This window comes from Lepidochelys kempii, chromosome 12 (assembly GCF_965140265.1).
Source record: "Lepidochelys kempii isolate rLepKem1 chromosome 12, rLepKem1.hap2, whole genome shotgun sequence".
In the NCBI taxonomy this organism is placed as follows: Eukaryota; Metazoa; Chordata; order Testudines; family Cheloniidae; genus Lepidochelys; species Lepidochelys kempii.
This window is the reverse complement of record NC_133267.1, coordinates 11,690,297-11,715,551: the sequence shown is the minus strand read 5'-3', so window position 1 is coordinate 11,715,551 and position 25,255 is coordinate 11,690,297.

The window sequence follows — 25,255 nt, the reverse complement described above, 5'->3', positions numbered from 1 at the left end:
TAGTATTTTACAGTCTGCAGTATCTCCAGGGTCTCCTGGCAGAGTTGCAATATATAAAATAATCATCATCTTAGGAAAAAGCAGTAAATGGGCTAGAAAATACCACACTTATGATTTAGCCTGCAGTGAGTTTTGCACAGTTCAAATATTAAGTTAGCCCAATGACAATATCTGCAGAATTTCAAGTCGCTGTGCCAGGGTTGTTTCTTTACTTTGTGCTTTGTTTAACTTTGCCAAATGGTCATTCAGTTTTATCACAGAGACATCACAAGACTCCCGTATACCCAGAAATATGCAATTACTTGCCTCTTCTCATATTGTTTAAGTGAATCTGCTTATTGTGAAGGAATGAAGCCAAATGACTACAAACCAGACTTGATAAAATACAATTATTTCTGAGTTCACTTACTCAAACACAGTTTAAAACATATTTTATTACTCAGTAGCCTGAAGTGAATAACTAACTGTCCACTCTGTTTTATAACGTGGATCCCCAAGGCTCACTTAATCCCATTTAAAGAAACATGTCTAGTTATTTTGTTTCCATATTTGTCTCTCAAATTTTGGGCCAGAATTTTAGGTATAGTGGAAACTGTGCAGTTGTATGCTGATGAAGCTATGCTGATTGACACCAGCTGAGGGTCTGACCCAGTCATGTTACCTAATTAAATTAATCTTGGAGATATTTCACGGGATATTTCCAGAAGGTAGTTTAATAGAGAATACCACTATGTCTTAATAACTCTGTCAAGCCTTTCTAAAATAGTGAAATTCATATTGAACAGAAAAAATAGATATGTTCCACAAGAAAATTCTAAAAAATAGAAAATATTTTAGTTTAGTTGAAATTTTTCATTAATTTTTTGTGGGTTTTATTTTAAATATATTTTTAAAAGGGTGTATGTGTGGCTGAGGGAGTGGGAGACTTACTATCTTTTTATTTCTCTCTCTCTTTTCCAAGTGGGAGAAAATGGTGAGGAGAGTTAAGTGAAAAAAGTGGGATTTTCCCCACAGAAATGAAGGAGAAGCTCTTGGAAAAATTTGAAATTTTTCATTTCAAAATTTTTTTTGTCGAAACACATACCAAAAGGAAACCTTTAACTTTTCATTGAAAAGCTACTTTTACTCAAAAATTCTTTTAAAGACAGATTTTGACAGACTCTAGCTTTCAGACTTAAAACAGGAACGATCACACTTTAGATATGCTTTTTCTCTCATGTGCAATGAGTTCCATCCGGAGTAACTCCACTTAAGTGAATACAGTTACACTTATCTAAGGGAGAGCAAAATCAGCCCCATCAATTTTAAATCCAGATTATCTGTCAGAGCCTCAGCTGGTGTAAATCAGTGTAGCGCCACTGACTAAAAGGTCTTTTGACTTTAATGGAGGTAAGTTGATTTACAACAGCTGAAGACCTGACCCTGTATATGGGCTTGCTCACTAAGACTTAATACATCAAACAATTCAGGAAATGATATTCCTGTCTGGACTGGACAGAGGTGAGTCACAGGCCCATTGGTTGCAATAGACATGACCAAGTGCACAGCCATTTGTGCAATTCAGTTCATGGTCTTGTCTGGTTTAAGTTTCTTTACTTTGTGCTAAGCAGTTGGGTTTTTTTGTTTTGTTTTTTACCTCCTGTACCATGATTTTTAATTCAAGGAGGCCAACTAGGGATTACTTAGAACGGATGGACCAACATGAATTTCTAGTTCCTTTTGGTGTTCAACAAAAGCTCGGAGTTCAGACATGGAAATGGGATTTGGGAGATATGGGTTCTACTCCCAGTTCATCCAGACTTTAAGTGACTTGCTCAAGGTCACACAGAATCACTGTTTTAGTTCCTTGTTTGTAAAATGGAGAACATAGTCCCTTTGTCTGTTTAGATTGGAAATTCTTCATGGGCAGGGGTTGTCTTTTGTGTGTTTACACAGTGACCAACTCAAAAGAGTCCCAATGTTGGCCAGAGTCTCTTGTAATACGAATATTAGGGGGATAAAGAGGTTATTGTAGGCCTACTGCCTGGCATAGAAGACATGACAGATATAGCTATCCATTTCTTAACATTGTTAGACAACATCAATTCTCTCCTCCTCCTGTGCAGAACCAAAGTGATGGTGCCTAGTACTAAGAGAAGAGCTGTGGGAATATGTTATTTCAGAATTTATGCATTACATGGCAGGAGTAAAGGATAGGAAACAAAAGGGCCTGCTGCTTTTTGGATCACCAATAGTTAGAGGAGTTAATGTGATAGACTAAACTAGGTTTCAATAAAGCATCTCAAGTCCTCCATACTCAAATCCTTATTCTGTTAAAAGACCTCATTAATATGCAGTTCACTAATCCCCAGGCTTCATAATCTGTACCAGAAAAACTGCCCAGCACTCCCTGCCCCTCAGAAATTTAACTAGCAGAGGTTTCAATGTCCTCTCCAGGCTTCATTATTTAAAAAAATATATATGTTGCAGAACATTTGCTAGTGTATTGCAGAGTTTCATCCTAATCCATTGAAAATTAACAATAAAGCAAGAGTAATTGTAAGTCTGTTATCTTTATCGGCATACTTGCTAATACACAAAATTCAGTAATAGACAATAGGTCTCTCCATCATTACTGCAAATTAGTGCGGTTCTGTTGTATTTAACTAACAGAGGTCTTTTAATGGTGGTTTTTGTATTGCAGGGGTTGGTCATTAAAATGGAAAGTGCTTTAAAACAATGACTTTATATATATATATTTCTCCAGGAGTGCAAGGTGCCAAAAGGGGGCACATCCATCTCCCACCGCATCAGTCAGCAGAACTGCCTGGTCACACAGAGGGATGTAGTAAACTGCAAAGGGGTGTGGTAGCAAGCATGCAGCCTCTGTATGACTCTCTATGGGCCAGTACCTCCAAGGTAAGTGAAGTCCTGTGATGACCCTACCCATAAACTGTGCCTAAATAACTTAATCTAGCATTAATGGAATTAATTCAGTGGGCCAAATCCTACTCTCAATGCTGGTCTAAATGCAGAGTAACTTAAATTCAGTGAATTTAAACCACTGCAGTGGAGAGCAAAATTTGACCTACTTTCTTTTGGACCAACTGTCCTGGATACTCTGATTCAATGTATGGGCCAGAGTCATCCCTGTACTTATGATTGTCTTTTCTGTTCGTTCCCTCTGAAGCACCTGGCACTGGCTACTGTCGGATGACAGGATACTGGGCTAGATTGACAATTTGCTCTGACCCAGTATGGCCGTTCTTATCTACTTCACCAGGTTTAGTCCATTGAAACGAATGGAGTTACATAGGCATAAAACTGGGAATAACAACTTTGTGAATCAGGCCTTCTCTTTTCTAAATAAGCATCTTTCCTCCACGTATGTGGACCGTTGAAGGAGGAAGGTGATTTGAAATTTTGTGTTGCCTGGGTTGCTATGTTTAGTTGCACAGCTGCACTTCAGTCTCAGCTAGGTAATATGTATGTTATATCTTTAAGTTACATAAAGGATACCTCAGACTTGAACAAATGCTAAAAAAAAAAATTATTCACAAATATAGTACGATAAAAATATAGAAATTGAAAATGACAGAGTGAATTTTCTTTATTTAGATTTTATGAAAAGTTCCAGGCAGAATTTGGTAGTCTGTCTACAGTACTCTAATGTAAATCAGGAGTAATTTAAGTGAAGTTATTCAAGATTTATACCGGTGTAACAGAGAACAGAATTTGGCCTAAGGGGATTAAAGGGGATCATAGCTGCGGATTAAAAAAACCCAACAACCTAATTCTCTCAAGCAGCGTGCCCCCTGTCACCAGACCAATGCACTACCATGTAGATTGGCAAACGATGTACTGTTGGAGAGAGAGAGGTGTCCCACAGCAGCCCACAACAACACATTACCACTGTTCAGACTAATAAGAACAAGCATTTAGCAAAGCTGGTGCAGAGAACTGGAGTGATCTGTATATGGCAGTAAGTGACTGCAGCAAAAGAGAGATCTATGAAATTTGGAACAGTACATGGAACAAAGGTACAGCTCTCCTCCCACCGTGAAAGAGCCTCAGGCTGTACACAAAGTACTGGGCTTTAATCTCTCCTGTATTTCTCAGAACTGAAACCATAATCAGTACCAGATAAACGGGCATTTTTTAGTATTTATTTATGTTCTGGAGGAGCAAGCGGTGCATGTAATCACTTACATGAAATATTAGATATCTGATTTTTTTTTGCATGTCACAAAACATTAAAGAAAAAGATCTCTCACTAATTTACTCAAAGGGATGATAGTTATAAAATAACTTTATAATCAAATAGTTGCACTGGCAGCTAGTTTTCTTTTTTGATGTTGTATCCCTGATAGAACATTGCCATGGCATATCCAGCTGCGCCTTCACTCCATTACATAGTTAGTGCATATCTGCTAAGCTTCCCCTCTTTTCCACATGAACTCTACAACTTTGGACCAGAGTTTGGACCGCAGGAACGGACCAAATGGCGAACGATTGCTATGGCCGACTGTCTGGCTAAGCTTTGAAGAAGACACTGCAACTTGGAAGATGGGCCTTAGTCTTACTCACTTCCTCAATCCCCAATTAAGAGCCAAAAATTCTGGTCATTTACATGGATGTAGATCAGGTATACTTGCATTGACTTCAGTGGACTTATAGCAGTGTAACAGGCCAGAATTAGACTCTTTTACCAAGGGATACTGTCTGGGAGACTTAGGTCTGGTCTACACTATGGGGGGGGTAAGTTGACCTAAGTTACGCAACTCCAGCTACGTGAATAACGTAGCTGGAGTCGATGTAGCTTAGATCGACTTACTGCAGTATCTGCACTGCACTGAGTCGATGGGAGAAACTCGCCTGTTGTCCTACATTACGCATCTCGTTCCGGTAGAGTGAGCAGAGTCGACGGGAGAGTGATCTGTGGTTGATTTAGAGGGTCTTCACTAGACCCGCTAAATCGACCCCAGTGCGTCGATTGCAGTGTTGATCCCCGGTAACTGTAGGCATACCATTACCAAGATTCTTCCCTGATATACACCAGTGAAACTATTGTAGCTTCAGCACAGTTACTCCTGATTTACATAGGTGTGAGATAAAGACTGTTCCTGACTAGAACAGCACAACTGTAGAAGGCTGGAAATTGTTGATCAATTATTATTTATATGCTCCCCAAAATGCACTGAGCATTTTGCAAATACATAGATAACATAGCTGCATAGAGAAACTTTAAATCGAAGCATTAGACTGACTAGCTGCTTTAGGAGATGGAGCAAGGGATTAGGAGGGTCTCCCTCCACCTCTTGAGCCCCTGCACAGAGGGCAGGCAAAATGCAATCCCCATGCTCCCCTAGAATTGTCATAAATATAAAGGGAAAGGAAACACCTTTAAAATCCCTCCTGGCCAGAGGAAAAACCCTTTCACCTGTAAAGGGTTAAGAAGCTAGGATAACCTCACTGGCACCTGACCAAAATGACCAATGAGGAGACAAGATACTTTCAAAGCTGGAGGAGGGGGAGAAACAAAGGTTCTCTCTGTCTGTGTGTTGTTTTTGCCAGGAACAGAAAAGGAATGGAGTCTTAGAATTTAGTAAGTAATCTAGCTAGATATGCGTTAGATTCTGTTTTGTTTAAATGGCTGATAAAATAAGCTGTGCTGGATGGAATGTATATCCCTGTTTTTGTGTCTTTTTGTAACTTAAGGTTTTGCCTAGAGGGATTCTCTATGTTTTGAATCTGATTACCCTGTAAGGTATTTACCGTCCTGGTTTAACAGAGGTGATTCTTTTACTTTTTCTTCAATTAAAATTCTTCTTTTAAGAACCTGATTGCTTTTTCATTGTTCTTAAGATCCAAGGGTTTGGGTCTGTGTTCACCTATGCAAATTGGTGAGGATTTTTATCAAGCCTTCCCCAGGAAAGGGGGTGTAGGGTTTGGGGGGGATTTTGGGGGGAAAGACATTTCCAAGCGGGCTCTTTCCCTGTTATATATTTGTTAGACACTTGGTGGTGGCAGCAATAACGTCCAAGGGCAAAAGGTAAAATAGTTTGTACCTTGGGGAAGTTTTAACCTAAGCTGGTAAAAATAAGCTTAGGGGGTTTTCATGCAGGTCCCCACATCTGTACCCTAGAGTTCAGAGTGGGGAAGGAACCTTGACAAGAATAAACACCGAACATCCTAGAGGGGTGCATAACACCTAAAAAGAGTCTGGGGAGGAGGATTCATTTCCCTTGTATTCCTTAGGTACCAGCCATCGGAGCTGGCTCAGTGAACAGGAGTCAGTATACTCCCTGAATGGGTGTATTCTTTGCCTTTACACTTTGGGTTTTTGCAAGGTGTCCTACATGAACTGCCCATGGAGGCCAACTTGGAAGGGACAGCAAGAGCAGAATGCAGCTGCCCAGCCACTTAGGGTATTTCTACACTGCAATCACAGGGTAAGCCTGCAGCTCAAGTAGACATACCCAAGCTAGCTTTAATCTTGCTATCTTGGGTCTCAGACCAGTGAAGCCACAGCAGCTTGCACTTAAGCAACAGGCTGTACAAGTTCATCCAAACACCTTCTCAGGGAATTTCTTTTGGCAAGACCATCCCGGAGCCACAGACCCTAGGCAGCTGCTGAGTGACATTGATGTTCTTCCAGGTACTAAGGGCTCAAGAAACAGATTTCCTTTTGGGAAACACTCTATTTTTCTGGGGGATTTCCAATTCACCAGGAAATTTTATATCATTTGGTTGTGTTCCAGCTCGGAACAATATCAGATTTTGAAAACATGAAATTTCCTGGTGAACAGGAAATCCTGCATTTTAGCCAGCTCTACCTGAGTGCGCTTTTCAATCCACATCAATGTGCTCAGAGAAATACTGGGTACTTCTTACCTGGCGTGTGGGCTGTGAACATCCAGTACAAAGGTTGTCTCTCACTACTTGGAACAACTGCATATTCTACAATTTGGCTGGCTCCCCTTAACACCATTTTTCTTGAGCTAGTTTGGAGTAAGCCATGGGCTCACGCAGAGCCTGCAGACATGCAGCATGTGACCTTTCATCCCCACATGTGTTCTGAATGAGCTTCCCAAGCATCTAAAGGAACACAGCCTGCTTGTCAGCCTCATCCTCTCCTCTATGGGTCAGGGATGCTGTATTTTGGCACATGAATGTGGAAAGTCTAAGAAGGCACGTGGTACCAACGTGGCATTACAGTGACAGCGGAGTTTGCAGAAGGGATTGTACAGCCTGCTTCCTAAATTTCATTGCATACAGCGCGATGTGTGACTTGACGCACCCAGTAGCATTCGTGCTGCTAGTATAAACGGAGAGCCTGACATAGAAATGGCATGTCTATTTTTGGCATGTTTCGGTTTTTGAAAGAGGAGAAAAAGTTACAGTCAGCTGTTTCATTTCCCTTTCTTTTACTCGACTTTACTCTCCAACCCGCCCTTGTCCACATGCACCAAACCAAGTTCACCAGGGATGTAGCTCTGGACTTTGATTTGGAACATAGCCTCACTCCTATTACACACCTCATTGTTCCAGAGTGCGGCCTCCACCCCCTGCAATATAGTGGGGGCATTGCTGAAGCTTTGGCTCAGTTTCCGCTTGGTTTTCTGCTGCCTTCTAAAGCCAGAAAAACAGTTATTGGGGCACTGGTGGACCATGGAGTTTTTATAGCATATTGGGGGGCTCAGAAAGAAAAAGCTTGAGAACCCCTGCTCTACCGCCCTCTCCCTAGGGTCGTGCACAGTCCTCTTTATGCCCCCCATAGTGCCTGAGGTAAACAATGGCGATGTGGCTGACTGAGTTTCTTTGGATTTGATACAGGGCTCAAATTTGATCACACTTTTTCCTCAGGTATTCTGCAGCTGGCAGCAGTGAGAAGTGGGTATATGACATGGCCATTTATATCTTCCCTCCTTTTGGCTGGAACAGAGCTCTCCTGCTGCCTGGAGAATGCTGCTGTAAACTAGCTATCCATCTGCATTAGCCACAGGACGTCTGAAAGGGTCACAAAATGATTCCACCAGTAATTCACTGTTGATGTTCCATATGCCTCTATGGGAACGCCCAACAAAAAAAATAGTAAATATGGAATTCAGATCAACTATTTGCCTCAGGACATGAAAACATACAGGAACTTTCATTTCAAGAGTAACTGGCAGAGGCTTCCAATATTGGTATAAACAACACCATGAGTCATGGGGGGTGGGGGGGGCTGAGAGAGAAAGAACAGATAGTGGTGGGAAATATCTCCAGACCCACCCAGTCCCCAAATGGTTAGCCTTTTACAAAAATATATTTCCACCCCTTTGCATTTCCTTGTTCTGACTAAAAATAAAAGCAGAAGTGCCAAAATACCACAACAAAGGCTGTTCTTGTGGCATTTCTGGCCTGACTAGAGGAGACAGGAAGTTCAGGAAAACTTATGAGAGATAATCAAGGACAACCAACTTTTATAATATGATGTGGCCACAAGGAATACCAATCTCAGAAGCAAGAATACTTGCAAGCATAGAATCATAGAAATGTAAGCCTGGAAGGGACCTCAAGAGTTCATCTACTCCAGCCCTCTGCTCTGAGGGAGAACAAAGTATACCTAGACCATCCCTGACAAGTGTTTGTTTAGCCAGTTCTTAAAAACCTCCAATGACAGGGATACCACAACCTCCCTTGGAAGCCTATTCCAGCACTTATCCATCCTTCTAGTTAGAAAGGTTTTCCCTCTCCCCCAATATCTCCCTTGCTGCAGATTAAGATGATTACTTCTCGTCCAACCTTCAGTGGACATGAAGAACTGTCTTTGTTATAAGAGCCCTTAACATTTTCAAAGACTTATCAGGTCTCCTCAGTTTTCTTTGCTCAAGACTGCCCAGTTTTTAACCTTTCCTCATAGTTCAGGTTTTCTAAACCTTTAATCGTTTTTATTGCTCTCCTCTGGACTCTTTCCAACTTGTCCACATCTTTCTTAAAGTGTAGTGTCCAGAACTGGACACAGTACTCCAGCTGATGCCTCACCAACGCCAGGTGGAGCGGGATAATTACCTCCCATGTCCTTCATAAGACATGTTAATACACCCCAGAATGATATTAGCTTTTTTCATAACTGCATCCCATTGTTGAGTCATATTCAATTTGTGATCCACTATAATCCCCAGGTCCTTTTCAGCAGTGCTACTTCCTAGCCAGTTATGCCCCATTTTACTACGTTTAATTTTTCCTTCCTAAGTGTAGTACTTTGCACTTGTCTTTAATGAATTTCATTTTGTTGATTTCAGTTTTCCAATTTGTCATAGTCATTTTGAATTCTAATCCTTGTCACAGATCAGGGCAATTGTATTTATATTCCACCTCCATGGTTCAGCAAGGGCACCCGCACAAGGCTCCTGGTTTCTTAGCCATCTCTCTCGGGAGGAGACCTGAATCTCTCTCCCTTCTGGCTGGGGTATTCCCAGGCTGAAGAGTTCTCTGCCTGTTTTATTCCCCAGCAAGATAGACTCAACAGGCAAGTTCCTGCACTCTGTTTTCTCTTCTGAGATTATGAACAACTATGATTTCCCATAGTTTCACATTACCACACAACTTTTCTAAGCACATTTATTCGTAGGGTAAAAGTATTACAGAGAAAACATTAAAAAGAGTAAGAGAATCTACATGCATGGTAATAAGCTTATCATGATCAGCCCTCACTCCAACAAGGGTTCTGGCTGGTGATTAGTCCTTCAAACTGCACTCAGTGGTTTTATCTGTGGTCACAAGTTCATCACAGCTTCAGATCAGAACCAGCACCCTCATAATTCAGGTACTCATTTATATAGTTCATCTTTGACCTGTCCACATGTTACAGGTGATCGTCAGACAAAAGATTGTCCACACCAGGGCAAAGCTTCAAAGGCTGAATCCATATGTGAGATTGCAATCCTGTTCTCCCAAATGCTTCCTAGGAATTCCACTTCACACATATTGTCCCAACAGATCATTCATGTCTGCTACATTGTTCAACAGAGTCTTTTGAATTCCCAGAGACTGCATTAATTCTGTCTGCCTCCCACAGAAATTCAATTCAATCCCACAATAATACATAAACATTTGCATTTTTAATAAAATGAATTCCTAAAATACTTAAACTTAATTCAGTAGGGATATTGCAGAAAAAATGCCATAACAGTCACAATCCCGTCCTTCGAAGTGCGAGCAACTCTTGCCAGGTTAGTGTCATCCACAAATTTTATTAGCATACTCTCCACTCCATTATTCAAGTCATTAATGAAAATATTGACTAGTACCAGACCCAGAACAGACTTCTGCAGGACCCCACTACATCCCCCCAGTTTGACATTGAACTGTCGATAACTACTCTGAGTATGGTCTTTCAACCAGTTGTGCACCAATCTTATAGTAATTTTATCTAAATCAATTTCTTTAGTTTCCTTATGAGAAGATCATGTGGGACTGTGTCTAAAACCAAGATATCATATTTAGAACTTCTCCCCATCAACTACGTCACTAACCCTGTCAAAGATTATTTGTTCTTGATCAATCCATGTTGGCAATTACTTATAACCCTATTATCCTCTAGATGCTTACAAATTGATTGTTTATTAAATTTATTCCAATATCTTTCCAGGTATCAAAGTTAGGCTGTTTGGTCTATAATTCCCCAATTTGAAGGTACCTGATTTATTCCAAACCATCTAGGCTCATCCCATTTTTAAAAGATCTATTTTATGAAATATAAAGCAAACCCGTTCCAGTTGGGACACCATGGTCTCATGCTTCTGAGCGATAGAACCTTTTCAGTGAGTTGCTTCCCTTTGTGAATTTGTGCACACCACGATCCTTTGAAAAGTCATATCTGGCAGTAAGTGATGTATGTGGGGTGAGCCAATACATTTTTAATAAAAAAGAAGTCATCCGAGAAAATTGTTGCTACTAACTCACACCAGTAGCCCCAGCTCAACTGTTTATGCAAGAGGAGTACGAAGCCCAAGTTTTTCCTCTTGTACCTTCTAAGTGGCAGGCAGGCAGGCAGCCTGAGGCAGGCCCACGCCTATGTTGGAACACCACCAGGGAGCTGAAACATTTCAGACTTATCAAAAAAGGAGAAAATTTCACAAAGAACCTTGCACTTTAATTACTGGCAATTAGAAAATCCTGGTTTGGGGTGTTTACAGCTCAAAAATGTTCATGAGTGCCAGTTGTGTCAGAACATTTGATGAAGCTCTTTAAGCCAAGCTTGCAAAACTTTAAACATTCACTGCATCTTATGATCAGAGTGTCTTGGGGGGCTTTCTAGATGACGCACAGAAGTCAAAAGTGCTTTAGGAGTCTCCACACGGTTCCCTGTGGACTAGAGTTTGCATCACAATCATGCGCACCCGACATGTTTGGCAAGAGACATTCCAAACTGGCAGTTTTATGGAAGACTGGATAGCATCTTAGTAATACTGGAGGTCATTATCTGAATGATAACATGGAATTCCACAGCTGGGGATAAAATGAATAACCCTGGTGTGATAGGTTTCAGAGTAACAGCCGTGTTAGTCTGTATTCGCAAAAAGAAAAGGAGTACTTGTGGCACCTTAGAGACTAACCAATTTATTAGAGCATAAGCTTTCGTGAGCTACAGCTCACTTCATCAGATGCATATCGTGGAAACTGCAGCAGACTTTATATATACAGAGAGAATATGAACCAATACCTCCTCCCACCCCACTGTCCTGCTGGTAATAGCTTATCTAAAGTGATCATCAGGTGGGCCATTTCCAGCACAAATCCAGGTTTTCTCACCCTCCACCCCCCCACACAAATTCACTCTCCTGCTGGTGATAGCCCATCCAAAGTGACAACTCTTTACACAATGTGCATGACAATCAAGTTGGGCTATTTCCTGCACAAATCCAGGTTTTCTCACATCCCCCCCACCCCCATACACACACAAACTCACTCTCCTGCTGGTGTGATAGTCGGGGGATAAGTGCATAGGAAGTGGAAAAAAGGTTAGTCTGTGTGGGTTGGTTACCTTTTAACATATGGTATAGCTGTGTTGATAATTAGCTCAGTAAATTAAAGACTAAAAGGAAACAGCACGGGTAAGTAATTATTTTAGAGTAAAATTAGTATGAAAAATACAACAAGAACAAAAATTAATTCTGGGGCCTAACAGATGATACATTCCATCACATATATAATGCTGATGATGAATACTCGCTACACAAATCTCCATGTGTCATAAAGCATAAGCAATAAAATCAAGACAAAGAATTGGAAAGACAAATGACAAAGCTCTGTGCATCATTAATGATTCATGAGGATAGAAAGGCAGATGATAACCCTCCATGCATATAATAATGACAACTTTGACTGGTGGTACTTCTCCATGCCTGAGTGTTTAATAATATGTGTTGGAATTAAAAATTTAAAAATCAAGTCTATGCACTTCATAAAATATGAGGAAAGAAGTAAGTCCTGCCAAAGTGAAGATGTCAGCATTGCACATATGATTAAAGAGTGAGATGTATCTTTTGATGCAAATGCACTTAAGTGAAGTGTGGTGGCATTCTAATACTAATGCCAAAACAAGTAGTACAATCAGTAGCTTCACATTTTGTTAACTTAAAGGAAGAGTTTTGATCCCTATCAAAAGACCTGGGGAGCCAGCATTAAATTTTATGCATCCTTGTATCTGCTGTCCTTTTTGCGAGCTACTTTATTTCGTGATAGGTCTTCAGATCTGAAGACCTGACATAATAGTCAGTCATCCAGTATGATTTCTTCATATAAGCAACAAGTGCATTAGAAAGAAGATCTAAGAGAGGTCATCTTGCACGCCTGCTTAGAGCACTGTCAGTTGTTCAAGAACTGAACATAACTTGTTTTTTGTGCATAGAGGACATCGAGTTTTGTGTAATCCTTTCAGTAACTTATGCTCCTCAAATTGAAGAGATGGCAGCAATGAGAACTCTTTCTTCCTTCACAACCACCGGTGGCATCTTTATGCTGAGATCTCAACTCCACTGGATTCTAAATTAATGCTGCCAAATTCTTTGCACCTACATCTGGAGCTACGATTGAATTTCAATCCTCATCTCAGTTTAATGATTTATCCCCAGTCTTCCCCAGAAATCTCAAATTGGTTTGGGATCGGGGTTTGGTCTGGTTAAAGTGCTGCGGCTTAGTCTGCTTCCCCCTCCCCATTAGGTAAGGCCAGGGAGCTCAGCTCTTTTGTTAAAGTAATGTCACAGAGTTCTATAAAATCCCCATTCCTTGGGGGCAATTCCTTGTCATGCACATATCTGAGATCATGGTCTCTTCAGAGATTGCCAGTACTTGCTTTGACATGCCCATATCACAGAGAAAGAGAGGGCTATGACCATTTATAACTCTGTTATATATTGCTGCGTTTTAGGTTAAATAATGTTAAATCCAACAGCCACAAAGGTGTTGAAAAGCAAGAATTGGAGATCTCAGCCCTGCAACCCTTATATAATGCTGCAATGCATGCCCATGGCATGATTCTGATCACATGTACACAGGTGTAACTGCATCTACCTAACTGGAATCGTTCCTGATTTACACGAGTCTAAATGAAAACAGAGTATGCCTGCAATCCTTGGTCAAGTCTGGTTTACAATAAGAAGTAGCTAAGGGTTATTGAAAGCTAGTGGCTGAAGTCAAGATAATTCTAACTAGTAGTTACAAAAACATGGGAGTTGTTAGTTCCCTGGGTATTTTTATGACTAAGAAAAATGTTTAGCTTTACCAAATATGGGCAGTTAGACTACACCAAAATTCACGTTTTTCTCTTAATCATATCTTGATCCTGTTGCATTGTTTTTGAAAGTATCCAGCAATCATGTACTAGTCTTTTTCTTTGTTATCTTTATGAGTCACTGCAAAATGTGGACTTTTCTAAACCTACTCTGTCTCATTCATTTATGTACATAGCAGGGGTCAGTTCCAAGCATTCCTTTCACTGCCACTTCTTATTACTCTAATTTCCATGTCTTGTTCCTTTAACTATTTAACATGCAGGAAAGTACAAGATGTAATTTACAGTAAAAATACAATATTCCCTGTATTGTAAACATTATATACATGGAGAAGGAGGTAAGTGTAACACCAGGGTTCAATATTACCAGCACACTCAGGCTGCTTTGCACCACGGCAGCAATGCAAAGCAGCCATAAACGCAATTCAATTGGCCAGGTAAGATGAGTTTACAATTGTTTTCCATCACTGGGCAGAATAAAGCTGACAAAATGTACCAGTGCTTCTGGGCCTTAATCTGTATATAAAAAGTCATACTGAAGATCAAAGTCACTGTTGACAGCCATTAGTATGGCATGAGCCTCCAAGCTTGGAGAAGATTCAGCATCCAGGTATCCAGATGCTTATCTGAAGCTCATTTGAACCTAGGTTTTGAAAACTGGGAAGGATACCTTTCCTGGAAGCAGAAATTGCCAGATAATTTGCAAGATGGAAACAGCCTGGGTTTGGTTAGTATTCTGAATAAGGTGGTGGTGTTGTTGGGGGGAGGTCTTGGTTTGCCAGTCCATCAGCAATCATCAATTGACTGCCTTTGATTTAATCCACCAATGACTTTACTCCATGTCCTGGGTTTCAATATAGTAGATCTCCAAAGCTGGATCCCTGGTGCTGGGTTTAACTCATCAATTTCTAAGAAAAAAATAAATTGCTGGCAGAATTCTTTTATATTGTGACAATGGCAACAATTTAAAATACTGTATAAAATGGAGGGATGGAGAAGGAGATCCCAGGTGCTAAAATGAACAACAGTCGAAACAGGATGCATTTACACTGTGATAATACTCTGAAAAGTGACTGCAAAAGTGATTTATGGGTTTTTATGACCAACTTGTGACTTCGCTTGTGTACAGAGAGTGGAAGGAACAACTAGCATGGCCAATGGTGTTCTAAATCCCAAGAGGGTATGTCCCATTAAGGTAGGATAACAGGGTGGGGGGCCTCTAATCCCCTGCAGATCTACTTGTATCCAGGAGGAGCATGCTGGTTTGGGGGGCACTCCTTTAAAAGAAATTAACTCTATCCATCACACTACCCCTCTTGTTGCTGAGATATTCTGTTGACAGTGGCACTAAACCAGTACCTCAAGCCACCTCTTGTCTGTTACAGCTCTTCAGGGTCCCTAGCCTGGCTAATGTGCTTTAAGGCACCATTTAGCCTTTAGTATACAGTATCTCAATGTCTTCCAGATCAAGTCTACTCAGATTACAAGTCAAAGGATGATTTTTTTTCAAGCAGCTAGTTCTGCGGACTCATACTGGGATCTGAAAGTCAAAGTGTGATCCTTATGGCTCATGCATCACTACCAGTAATAAAGATCTGGCACGTGAAATTTAGCTAACAATGATGTTGATTAAGTGCCAGGCGGAACAGAAAGGCAGCTCACTTCACTTGCCCATAACTGTGTCATCTCTGCATCATTTCAGTTGGTTAAATAAGCAGATGTGACTCAGGTGTGTGGATCGCAGGACTGTAGGGTATTAGCCCCTTTCCCGACCACAATGGCATTTTCAAATAAGTCACTTGCACCCTGCAAACTAGGAGTATGGTGGCATCATAATTGGAAGAAATTGAAAGGCTTCAGTACAAGAGTTTTCTCCTGGTCCCCAATGAAGCAAATGGTAAAACTCATAGAATATCAGGGTTGGAAGGGACCTCACGAGGTCATCTAGTCCAACCCCCTGCTCAGAGCAGGACCAATCCCCAACTATATCTCCCAGCCAGGGCTTTGTCAAGCCTGACCTTAAAAACCTCAAAGGAAGGAGATTCTACCACCTCCCTAGGTAACGCATTCCAGTGTTTCCCCACCCTCCTAGTGAAAAAGTTTTTCGTAATATCCAACCTAAACCTCCCCCACTGCAACTTGAGACCAATAGAATAATAGAATATCAGGGTTGGGAGGGACCTCAGGAGGTCATCTAGTCCAACCCCCTGCTCAATGACAACAAGACCGTACCCACCCAAACTACTGGGAGCAAAATTCCACCCAGTTATTTCACCACAGTTTAACACTTTATCACCAATTCCTGGTCAGAACAAAAGTGGGTTGTTTGTCCATCCTGGAGTACTAATAATTCTGAGGTTCTTAGTCGTCAATGGGCAATAACGAGGCAGGAAAGGCAGATTCTATAGAGCTGACAATAATGAATGCAAACATTTTTTGGCAGGGGGAGCCACACAGGTAATCCTATAGAGAAAACTTAGCAAACATCCACTGTCTGGATCTTGTTACAAAAGAGAGAAAGCAAACAGGTAATAGTTTTGGCCTGAAGGAGATTGTAAAGATAGCTGTGTCACTAGTGGTATGGAGGGAGCTACTGCAGATATTTCAGAGTGTGGTGTCTCTTCTAAAAATATGGTGCCACATAACTAACTGAGGACAGGATCCAGTAACCTACCTCACAATTCCTATTGAACCCTATTATGGGGGTCATGAGGCATATTACACCCACTTTTCTCCCCTTTTCACGTCTTCCCATTATCCAGAGTTTTATTACAGAAACGTATTGATATCGAACAAGCTGACTTGGCCAGCCTGGCTTTTACTGTACATTAGAAGTCAAATGCAGAATGAAGGCAATAAACATTACATCCAGAGGCAGTATCACAAAAGAGAAAAACAAAAACTCTGTATCAAAAGAAGCTCTGAAAGAGGGAAACAAGTGTAACCATCACTACATGGAATAGCTTTTTAAAAATGACTCCCCCCTCCACCTCCAATAGAATGACAAAGCCTGTAAATTATATGCTGTGTAAATAATTTAACAGTTGGGGTGAGCACTAGTCGCATGACCGTCAAGTCAAGATTCAGTTCCTAGGCCACTGAGTCATTTGGATAAGTCACTTAATGGTTCCATGCCTCAGTTTCCTCATCTGAGAATAATATTTAATTTAACTCACAGGGGTGTTGTAAGGGTTAATCATTTACATGTGTACAGAATTTTGTGCTCCTGGGATGAAAGGTGTTATGTTAGTCTTGTGACCCTAAGACCCCCTTGATGCCAACTGGCAAAGGCTTCACTGCTCTGTAACAGAAGCGCCTATCAGGCCTGACAAACTCACTACACCTAAAACTTTTCTGTCTAGCATTTATTTATAAAGACTGTCATGTGAGATTTTCAATGAAAGTCAGGATCGTGGGATTATTATCATTGTAAATGTATGTACTGATTATATTTTAAAAGTTGTGTTTATATAATCTACATTGTGAAAATATGTCTTTATCGTTTGTATCAAGGGGTTACTCCCTAGCAGAGGCAAAGAACTGGTTTTGCCAGACAAAGGGATGTATATTCATGTCTGCCCCAGTTCACATGTAGATTTAGCATTGCAAGGCAAACACAATGGGAGCTACATTTACATTTCAAGTCAACAGAAGGATGTGAAGACAATTTAGAGCCATCATAGTGGAGAACAAACAACAAGGGGCCATCCTCACTTTGGCATCATAACAATGAGGTTTGGGAAACATAAGGAAAAGCAAAAAGCCATTTGGTATCTATTTACTGAAGAAACCCCTTGTAGGGTGTGGGGTACTCATGAAAACTTGGACCAATAACCAATAGCTGTGTCAAAGACTGAATCCTGGGGAGAAAAACTACTTTATAAAATAGAAAAGATAACCATTAATAAGTGTAGACCTGGGATTGTATTTTATATTTTGTTTTATATCTGTAACCAGCTCTGTTTTCACTCATTATCCGTTCTAAGTTTCTCTTAAATCTTAATCTTTGTTAATAAATTTATAATAAATGTATCATATAAATAAATTGTTCTCACTATAAATATATTTGGTGATGTGCTGTTAGAAAGGACCTGATCCTGAATTGTACCACTCAGGCTGTGTGTACACTGTCTCTCTGGGGACAGCTTACTTAGTAATTACTGTGTCCAGTGGCAGTGGCTAGCTACCACAGGGAGTGTTTCAAGGACTCAGGGGTTGGTGTGTACTTAGCACTAGGCTGCACAAAAAGGGTGAGGTTGTCTGCGGAGAGTTGGAAGTTAGTCCTTGGGGGACAAAGGCTGTTGGTTGTGGGGAGCTGAATGCAGGCAGAGCCTTTTCACACTAAGGGCAAGTAGTGGCAAGGTCTCTCACAACCCAAGTACTCCTGGGGAGTATCACAAGTATAAAATGTTGTTTTTCTTACTCATGTGGCCTAAGAGGTGTCTTCTTCCCGCTTCATGCTACTTACACGCAGGGCTATTTACGTGACTGAACTTCACCTATTAAAGCTCATCATAGGGAGTGGAATTTACTCTTTCAGCTATGACAAATATATTTTCTTTTCCTCAAGCAATAGACCCCAGTCCAGTAAAGCTTGTATGTATATAAGTAGTCCTCTTGGCTTGAATAGGACTATTCATGTGTTTAAAGTGTAGCACATGCTGAAGGTATGCAGAAGCCAGGCCTGCTTTCAGCCACTGGCTTCTCCCTCTCCCCACACAACGGGAGCAGATGTATAGGAGGTTCCCCTTTTGGTTCAGCCAATCACCGTTTAGGCCCATCTGGTAGTTCCTGCACACTTGCCAAAATAAAGTAAACTCATTCCCATGGCAGAGGAACACTGGAGTTTGAAAGAATGTTTAACCCGGCTTCGTTGGAGAAACTGTGCACGAGCAGTTTACCATTACATAGCATTGTCCAGAAACAGGGGTGGGGTGGGGTTGGGTGTGTACAATCAGCTTGTCGTGGCTCTGTCACTGCCATTCTCAAAGGGTAACCACCTTTCTGTATACAGAACTATAAAATCCCTCTTGGCCAGAGGCAAACCCCTTTCACCTGTAAAGGGTTAAGAAGCTAGGATAACCTTGCTGGCACCTGACCAAAATGACCAATGAGGAGACAAGTTACTTTCAAAGCTGGGGGTGGGGCAGGGGTGAAACAAAGGGTCTGTTTGTCTGCGTGATGCTTTTGTCGGGAACAGAAAAGGAATGGAGTCTTAGAACTTAGTGAGTAATCTAGGTAGATATGCATTAGATTTCTGTTTTGTTTAAATGGCTGGTAAAATAGCTGTGCTGAATGGAATGTATATTCCTGGTTTTGTAACTTAAGGTTTTGCCTAGAGGGAATCTCTATGTTTTGAATCTAATTATCCTGTAAGGTATTTACCATCCTGATTACAGAGGTGATTCTTTTACTTTTTCTTTAATTAAAATTCTTCTTTTAAGAACCTGATTGCTTTTTCATTGTTCTTAAGATCCAAGGGTTTGGGTCTGTGTTCACCTATGCAAATTGGTGAGGATTTTTATCAAGCCTCCCCCAGGAAAGGGGGTGTAGGGCTTGGGGGGATATTTTGCAGGGAAGACATCTCCAAGTGGGCTCTTTCCCTGTTCTTTGTTTAACACGCTTGGTGGTGACAGCATAAGGTCCAAGGACAAAAGGTAAAAGTTTGTACCTTGAGGAAGTTTTAACCTAAGCTGGTAGGAATAAGCTTAGGCGGTCTTTCATGCAGGTCCCCACATCTGTACCCTAGAGTTCAGAGTGAGGAAGGAACCTTGACAGGTGGGGTGTGTATAATCAGCTTGTCGTGGCTCTGGCACTGCCATTCTCATAGCAACCATTGTCAGATGAATAGGTTAACATGATGCCGTGCTGAAATCACATAGTGTACCCTCTGTTGTCTTGTGCAACTCTAGTAGATTGTCACATAAAAAGAAACATCAGGATTTCAGTGTCCTGTATCCAAATGTAATTTTTTCTAAAAAAAGGGTATTTTCAAATTGGGGAGCAGGGATTATTTTTTCCCCTGGGGGTTATTGGCTGAAATCATGGCAGATTAGCTCCCTTTTTGGCACTGGGTATTTAAGACAAGCTGGGTGTCTGTCTCATATTGATGGCCTGAATCGACACCCAGGGAAGTCAATAGGAGGCTTGACATTGACTTTAGTGTGCAATCAAGTAGAACCCTAACAGTGCACAGTCTTATTTTTGTCTGGTCATCGGGTTAATTCATACATCCAGCGCTTTCCTTTTTCTGCCCTTCAAACACATCTTTCATCCCCACCCTTTCCCCATATGGATACTATGATGGATACTACCAAGACAAAGAGAATCTGGTTTCTTCAAAGACAACTTTTAATATGTAGCACACCAACCAACACACTAAACAGTAGTTACTCCCCACGTACACAGTACAGGAGGCAAAGTTAAGAAACAGAAAAGGAAACTTACTGTACTTAGACAAACCAATGTTGCTGTATCAACAGAACAGGCTGGATGTTTTCACTCTGCTTTTTTATCTATCATAGGGCACATATGTGCACGGAGAAGAGTACCCATTACTTGTTTTACTCTTAACAGAAAACATGGATTGATCTGGTCATGATCACACTTGCCCAACCAACTCCTTTTGCCCAGCTATTCAATTTCTCTACAGCATCAAGAAAGGGCGAGATGAAAGACAGACATCTAGGCAAAGTAAATCTTCATTTAGATTCCTAGCTAAACCCTTAGACATTTTATTCTTTGGAACAGAAAAATTGGTGTGATCCAGAGCTGCCACAGGCTTAAAATCAGAAAACAATTCAGTTTGAATCAGTGGAGTTAAGCCAATGTAAAACTGGTGCCCGGGAGACTAGACTCAGGCCCACTAACTGGAAAACATAGAAGTAGTGTAAGGCTGATCAAGTTGCCTTTGGAAGCAGTTTAGCCATTTATTGGTCCTGTATTAATAATAGTCAAGTATGAAAGAAATTAACAGCTCATAAAAAGCATAGGAAGGGCAATAAAAATGTTGATAGACAAAACACTGGAATTTAATCTTTTTACAGACACATTCTCATTGGCCATTTAAATGCTGCCTTTATTCAACTGTTCCTGTTAACAACTAACACAAGGCATCTGAAGAAATGCAGGTGGTGCCACTGGTTCACATTTTCCTTCTAATGGATGGTTTCTTTTGAACTCAATACCTCTGAAGGCTGTTAGGCTTTAACCAGCTACTCCCCTTTGGGATTCCCATTGCTTCCCTATAGTTTTCCCCTCTACTGGCTTCCAAAGGTCATAGTTCTATCACGTCTGCCTCCTAGAACTAAGACCTATAATGATACAGGTCTTGCTCATGCTGCCTTATTGGTCTAGTTAAAAGGAAACATGCTGAATGTTACAGATAATAATACAGAAAAGAAAGTCACTAAATAAAATTAAGAGACCAATTTTTCAATTGCATTCACAAATTGGGTAATTGCATAGAATCATAGAAATGATGACCTATTCCAGTCTTTTCTAGTCCTACTAGTCCAATCCCCTGAACTGAGGCAGGACTGCATATGTTCAAACAGGGAGTTTCTTGTGTGTATACAGTTACTTCAATTGCTTGCAAAATCTTGGTACTTCTGTACACAAATTGGACCTGCAATTGCACATGGCTAATTTTGAAAGTAACCCAAATTGCCTGAAATGTAAGGACTGCTAATCAGACAGGAAGACCCCATAAAAATGTATTTTATTTAAATTTAATTTTTAAAAAAATCCATGCAGAACTCTAAATGCCCTGATAATAACTAGCCTTGTTAATACTAATACACAAATACATTAAGTCTGTCAGGCAAGCAGCCTTAAATAATCAAACTGATGTAACAGTTTACTTTACCCAGCTGATAAAAAAAAAAGTGGAAAAACTCTAGAAAAGCCTCTCACCCCAAGATCATGCCCACTTGTTAAGACACTTCTCAATTTTTAGTTTTAACAGCTGGTTGAATTACTATGTGAAAAGTTGGTAATATAAAGCAGGCACACTTTGTAACTCTCTCCAAGATTTATTAATATCTTGAATACCCACTCTTGCTATTCTCTCTTTTCCAGGGAAGTTATTTTTTATATGAAATAAGCTAGAATTTACTACTTGGATATAGGTAAAGATGGCAACTACGGCTGGTTGAATGTTATTCAAAAATAGTTTAATAAATACACTTTCTGTCAGCTATTGAATAAATGATTTGCAAATAAAATTTTCCCATTTCTGTGGCTAGTAAATAAACTCTTCCTGAATTTGCCAACATAAAGTAATTTCCCCTCACTATTCAATCACCTGTAAAAGCTGGCCTACACTGTTAAAGACCATCTCTGCCTTATTTTGACTTATTATCCAATTTTCCTGAGCTCTGGTAAATTGTAACGTGTTTAACTTGCTAGCTTTTGTAAGTTTACGGGTTTGAGTATGTTTGTTTGTTTGAGGGAGAAATAACAGAAATAGGTTTCTCTATGTAGTGGGGAGAATTTAGCAAAAATAAATGACTGTACATCAAGTAAGACACAACCAGCCAATTAATAAAAACCAGCAACACCAAAACACCTTTAAAATAATCTGAAATTTTAAAAATCAAACCCACAAATCCTACGCCAAGCAGAGTTTTCGGCCCATAAAAGGGAAGTGGCAGAGAGTCTGTGCAGCCCACTGGGTCTTCACTATTGCTATTGATTTTATGTGGAAGGTGCTCAGATACTGAAGTAATTGAGCAGCAGTACAAATCCCTTAGATAAGAAGTTTCTTAAATTAAGAATTTCTGGTTAAATGGGAGTTTTATTTTGAATAAGAAAGAAGAAAATGAGTGGCAACAAATTAAATGCCTTCAAACAAACACGTTCCCCAGCACAAACTACTGTATTTGAAACAGAGCAATGGAACCTTAATGTTACAATGTTTGCTAAGCTTGGTTATAACATAGCCATCAATAAATATAATTGATTAGCAGTCAGATTGCAGTCTTTAAGTTACTCACCAACTTCCACTCCATCTTCTGGATGAGAATGGTAGCAGTTGAGGCATTCTCAGCTTTGCCTCAGCAGAACGTTGCTGCAAACATCTGAGTCTCAATCAGAGCAAGGCCACATATTGTCATTTGTCCTTAGAAGGGCTGAACTGTTGCAGGTGTGACCTGTTTAGAAATGTTGTTAACATTAATTCCTGAATGACTGTTTGTGGTCGTGTTCAAAATCTGTGTCTATTTAAGGATCCAGCATGGAAAGTAAGTTTGTGCTCATGAGAGAGAGGCAAAAACTCCTGCTGATTTTAATTTGCTTTGGATTGGAGTTCTAAGTAAACCTGGCTTCATTGTCTTCAGCAAGTGACCTCACTCTTGTGTGCCTCAGTTTTAGCATCTGTAAAAGGAGCATTATCTTGCTGATATCTTGCACAGGATTCTTGAGATGATTATTTAGTGCGCTTTCATAGCATTTGCCACCCCAATATTAATATATAAGCGCTAAGCAAACCTGTGCAAATTTCTTTTAGAACAAGCAGACTTTTCACCTGTATGTGAACTCTGTAAAGAAAATAATAGAATCCAATGACTACAGGCTCTCAGTCTTTCCCCTTTCACAAAGAGCATGACAACAGGGACCTCTTTGCTTTAAGAAAAGCACATTCTCGTCTCTGAATCTAGCCTAATTAAAAGTCATTTGCATTCAGGGTATATGCTAGTGGTCAGAGGGAATCACTTTCCCCATCAAAGATTGTGCACTTCAAATCCTTTGCTATTTCAACCACTATGCATTTGATTTTAATTAAAGTTCTGCCATGAATTATAAAAGACCAGATCTCCACAGTCATTAATTAAAGCCCCTTGGTGTCTGCAGACTAACATTATAATGACGAGTGAGATGGACAGTGCCTATCAGCAAGCGGCTCTACAGCAGCGACAGCAAAGCAAGCAGAACTATTATTGTGACATGCTCGGGACTGCGCTTTCCAATTGTGACTGAAAAGACATCTCCCAAGAATATAAACACACCCACAACGGGGAATAGCGACACTTTGGAATGGCACATGGCGGGAAGTACCATGCACATCTTCAGACTAAATAAATAGGTCACTCAGTGATCTACTCCTCAGGGTGAACCTAAGAAATTAGAAAAAGCAAAGTAACAAAGGCCCACATTATGTGGTTGTGTATCTGATCCTGCAAGCACTGGTTGCTAAGTCTAATGCTCACTACTGTAAGTAGCCATCATTTTAATAGGAGTACAATTGCAATGTGGCTTGCTGGCTAAGGGCTAGATTCTTCCATGCTTACTCACATTTAGGCTTGACTGAATTAGATTCATTTTTAATCATTTTAACAGGTAATAGCAGTGTTTATTTGTAAGCATTTTTTTTCTATTTTTATTCATTTAAATGCTCACACTGGGTCTGAAGCATTTTTAAATTTTATTTATTTAATTTTCAAAGTTGTGGGAAATTTTGGAAGGGGTCCAACAATGGGGAGGTCAGACAATTCATGTTTAACGATGGTAGACGTTGGGATTCAAAAAATTAAAACTTTATAACCATTAACACACAAATTGTAACATCCCATGTCAAAGTGCACAAAGTAAATATCCTGACATCAAACGCCAATAAGTTCTCAAGCAGCGTTTTTCTTACTTTGCCTAGCTGTAGCTTTCATCAGTACTTTTTCATCAGTTTGTGTGTGTATGGTGAAATCAACATTTACTGATAAAAAAAAAAACCCTAATATTTCCAAGCCTACTCACATTGAGTAGTACCTTACTCTGTTAGTAGCTCCAATAAGATCAAGGGGATTACTCACAGAAAAAGACACGATTCAACATCAATAAAGGTGGTAGAATCTGCCCCTAATATTATTTATGATTATGCTGTGTTACGCAGGCTTAGGTAAATCTAGTAACGTCAGGACTACATTCTTCTGTCAGGCCTTAGGGGGTGATGTATTTCTTTTTAAGGCAACTGAATTTGTCTTAACATAGAATTTGATTTTAAAGACAGCTGCAATCAGCCAGAAGCTTCTTTCTTTGCCCAGGTTAAGAAGCGGGACTCTTCACAAAGTGTTGCTTAATGTGAGTACAGGACACAGAATCTGGCGTTCAGGTTTCTAGATATTGTTTTCTTATGTTGACGCCAATGAGGCTTTGTGCACTAGTAAGCAGTAATCTCAGTGGTAAGGGTTTGCCTGATCAGGTCTTTAAAAGAAATAGGGCTAGATTACAGCAGAAAACGGTAGTATAAATTGCAGGCACTAATTCCCATGATAAACTTATTTGAATATAGGTTTCAGAGTAACAGCCGTGTTAATTTTCAAGCCTACCCTGCACCCTGGGTACGTATTCTCATTGCTAGCCCATACCTGGGTCCATACTGTCCTAGGTAGCTTATAGGTATACCTACCTGAGCTGCAGTCACAGCTCCAGCTGCACTCGAGAATACCTAAAAACTAAGGCAGGGGTGGCCAAGCTGAGCCTGAGAAGGAGCCAGAATTTACC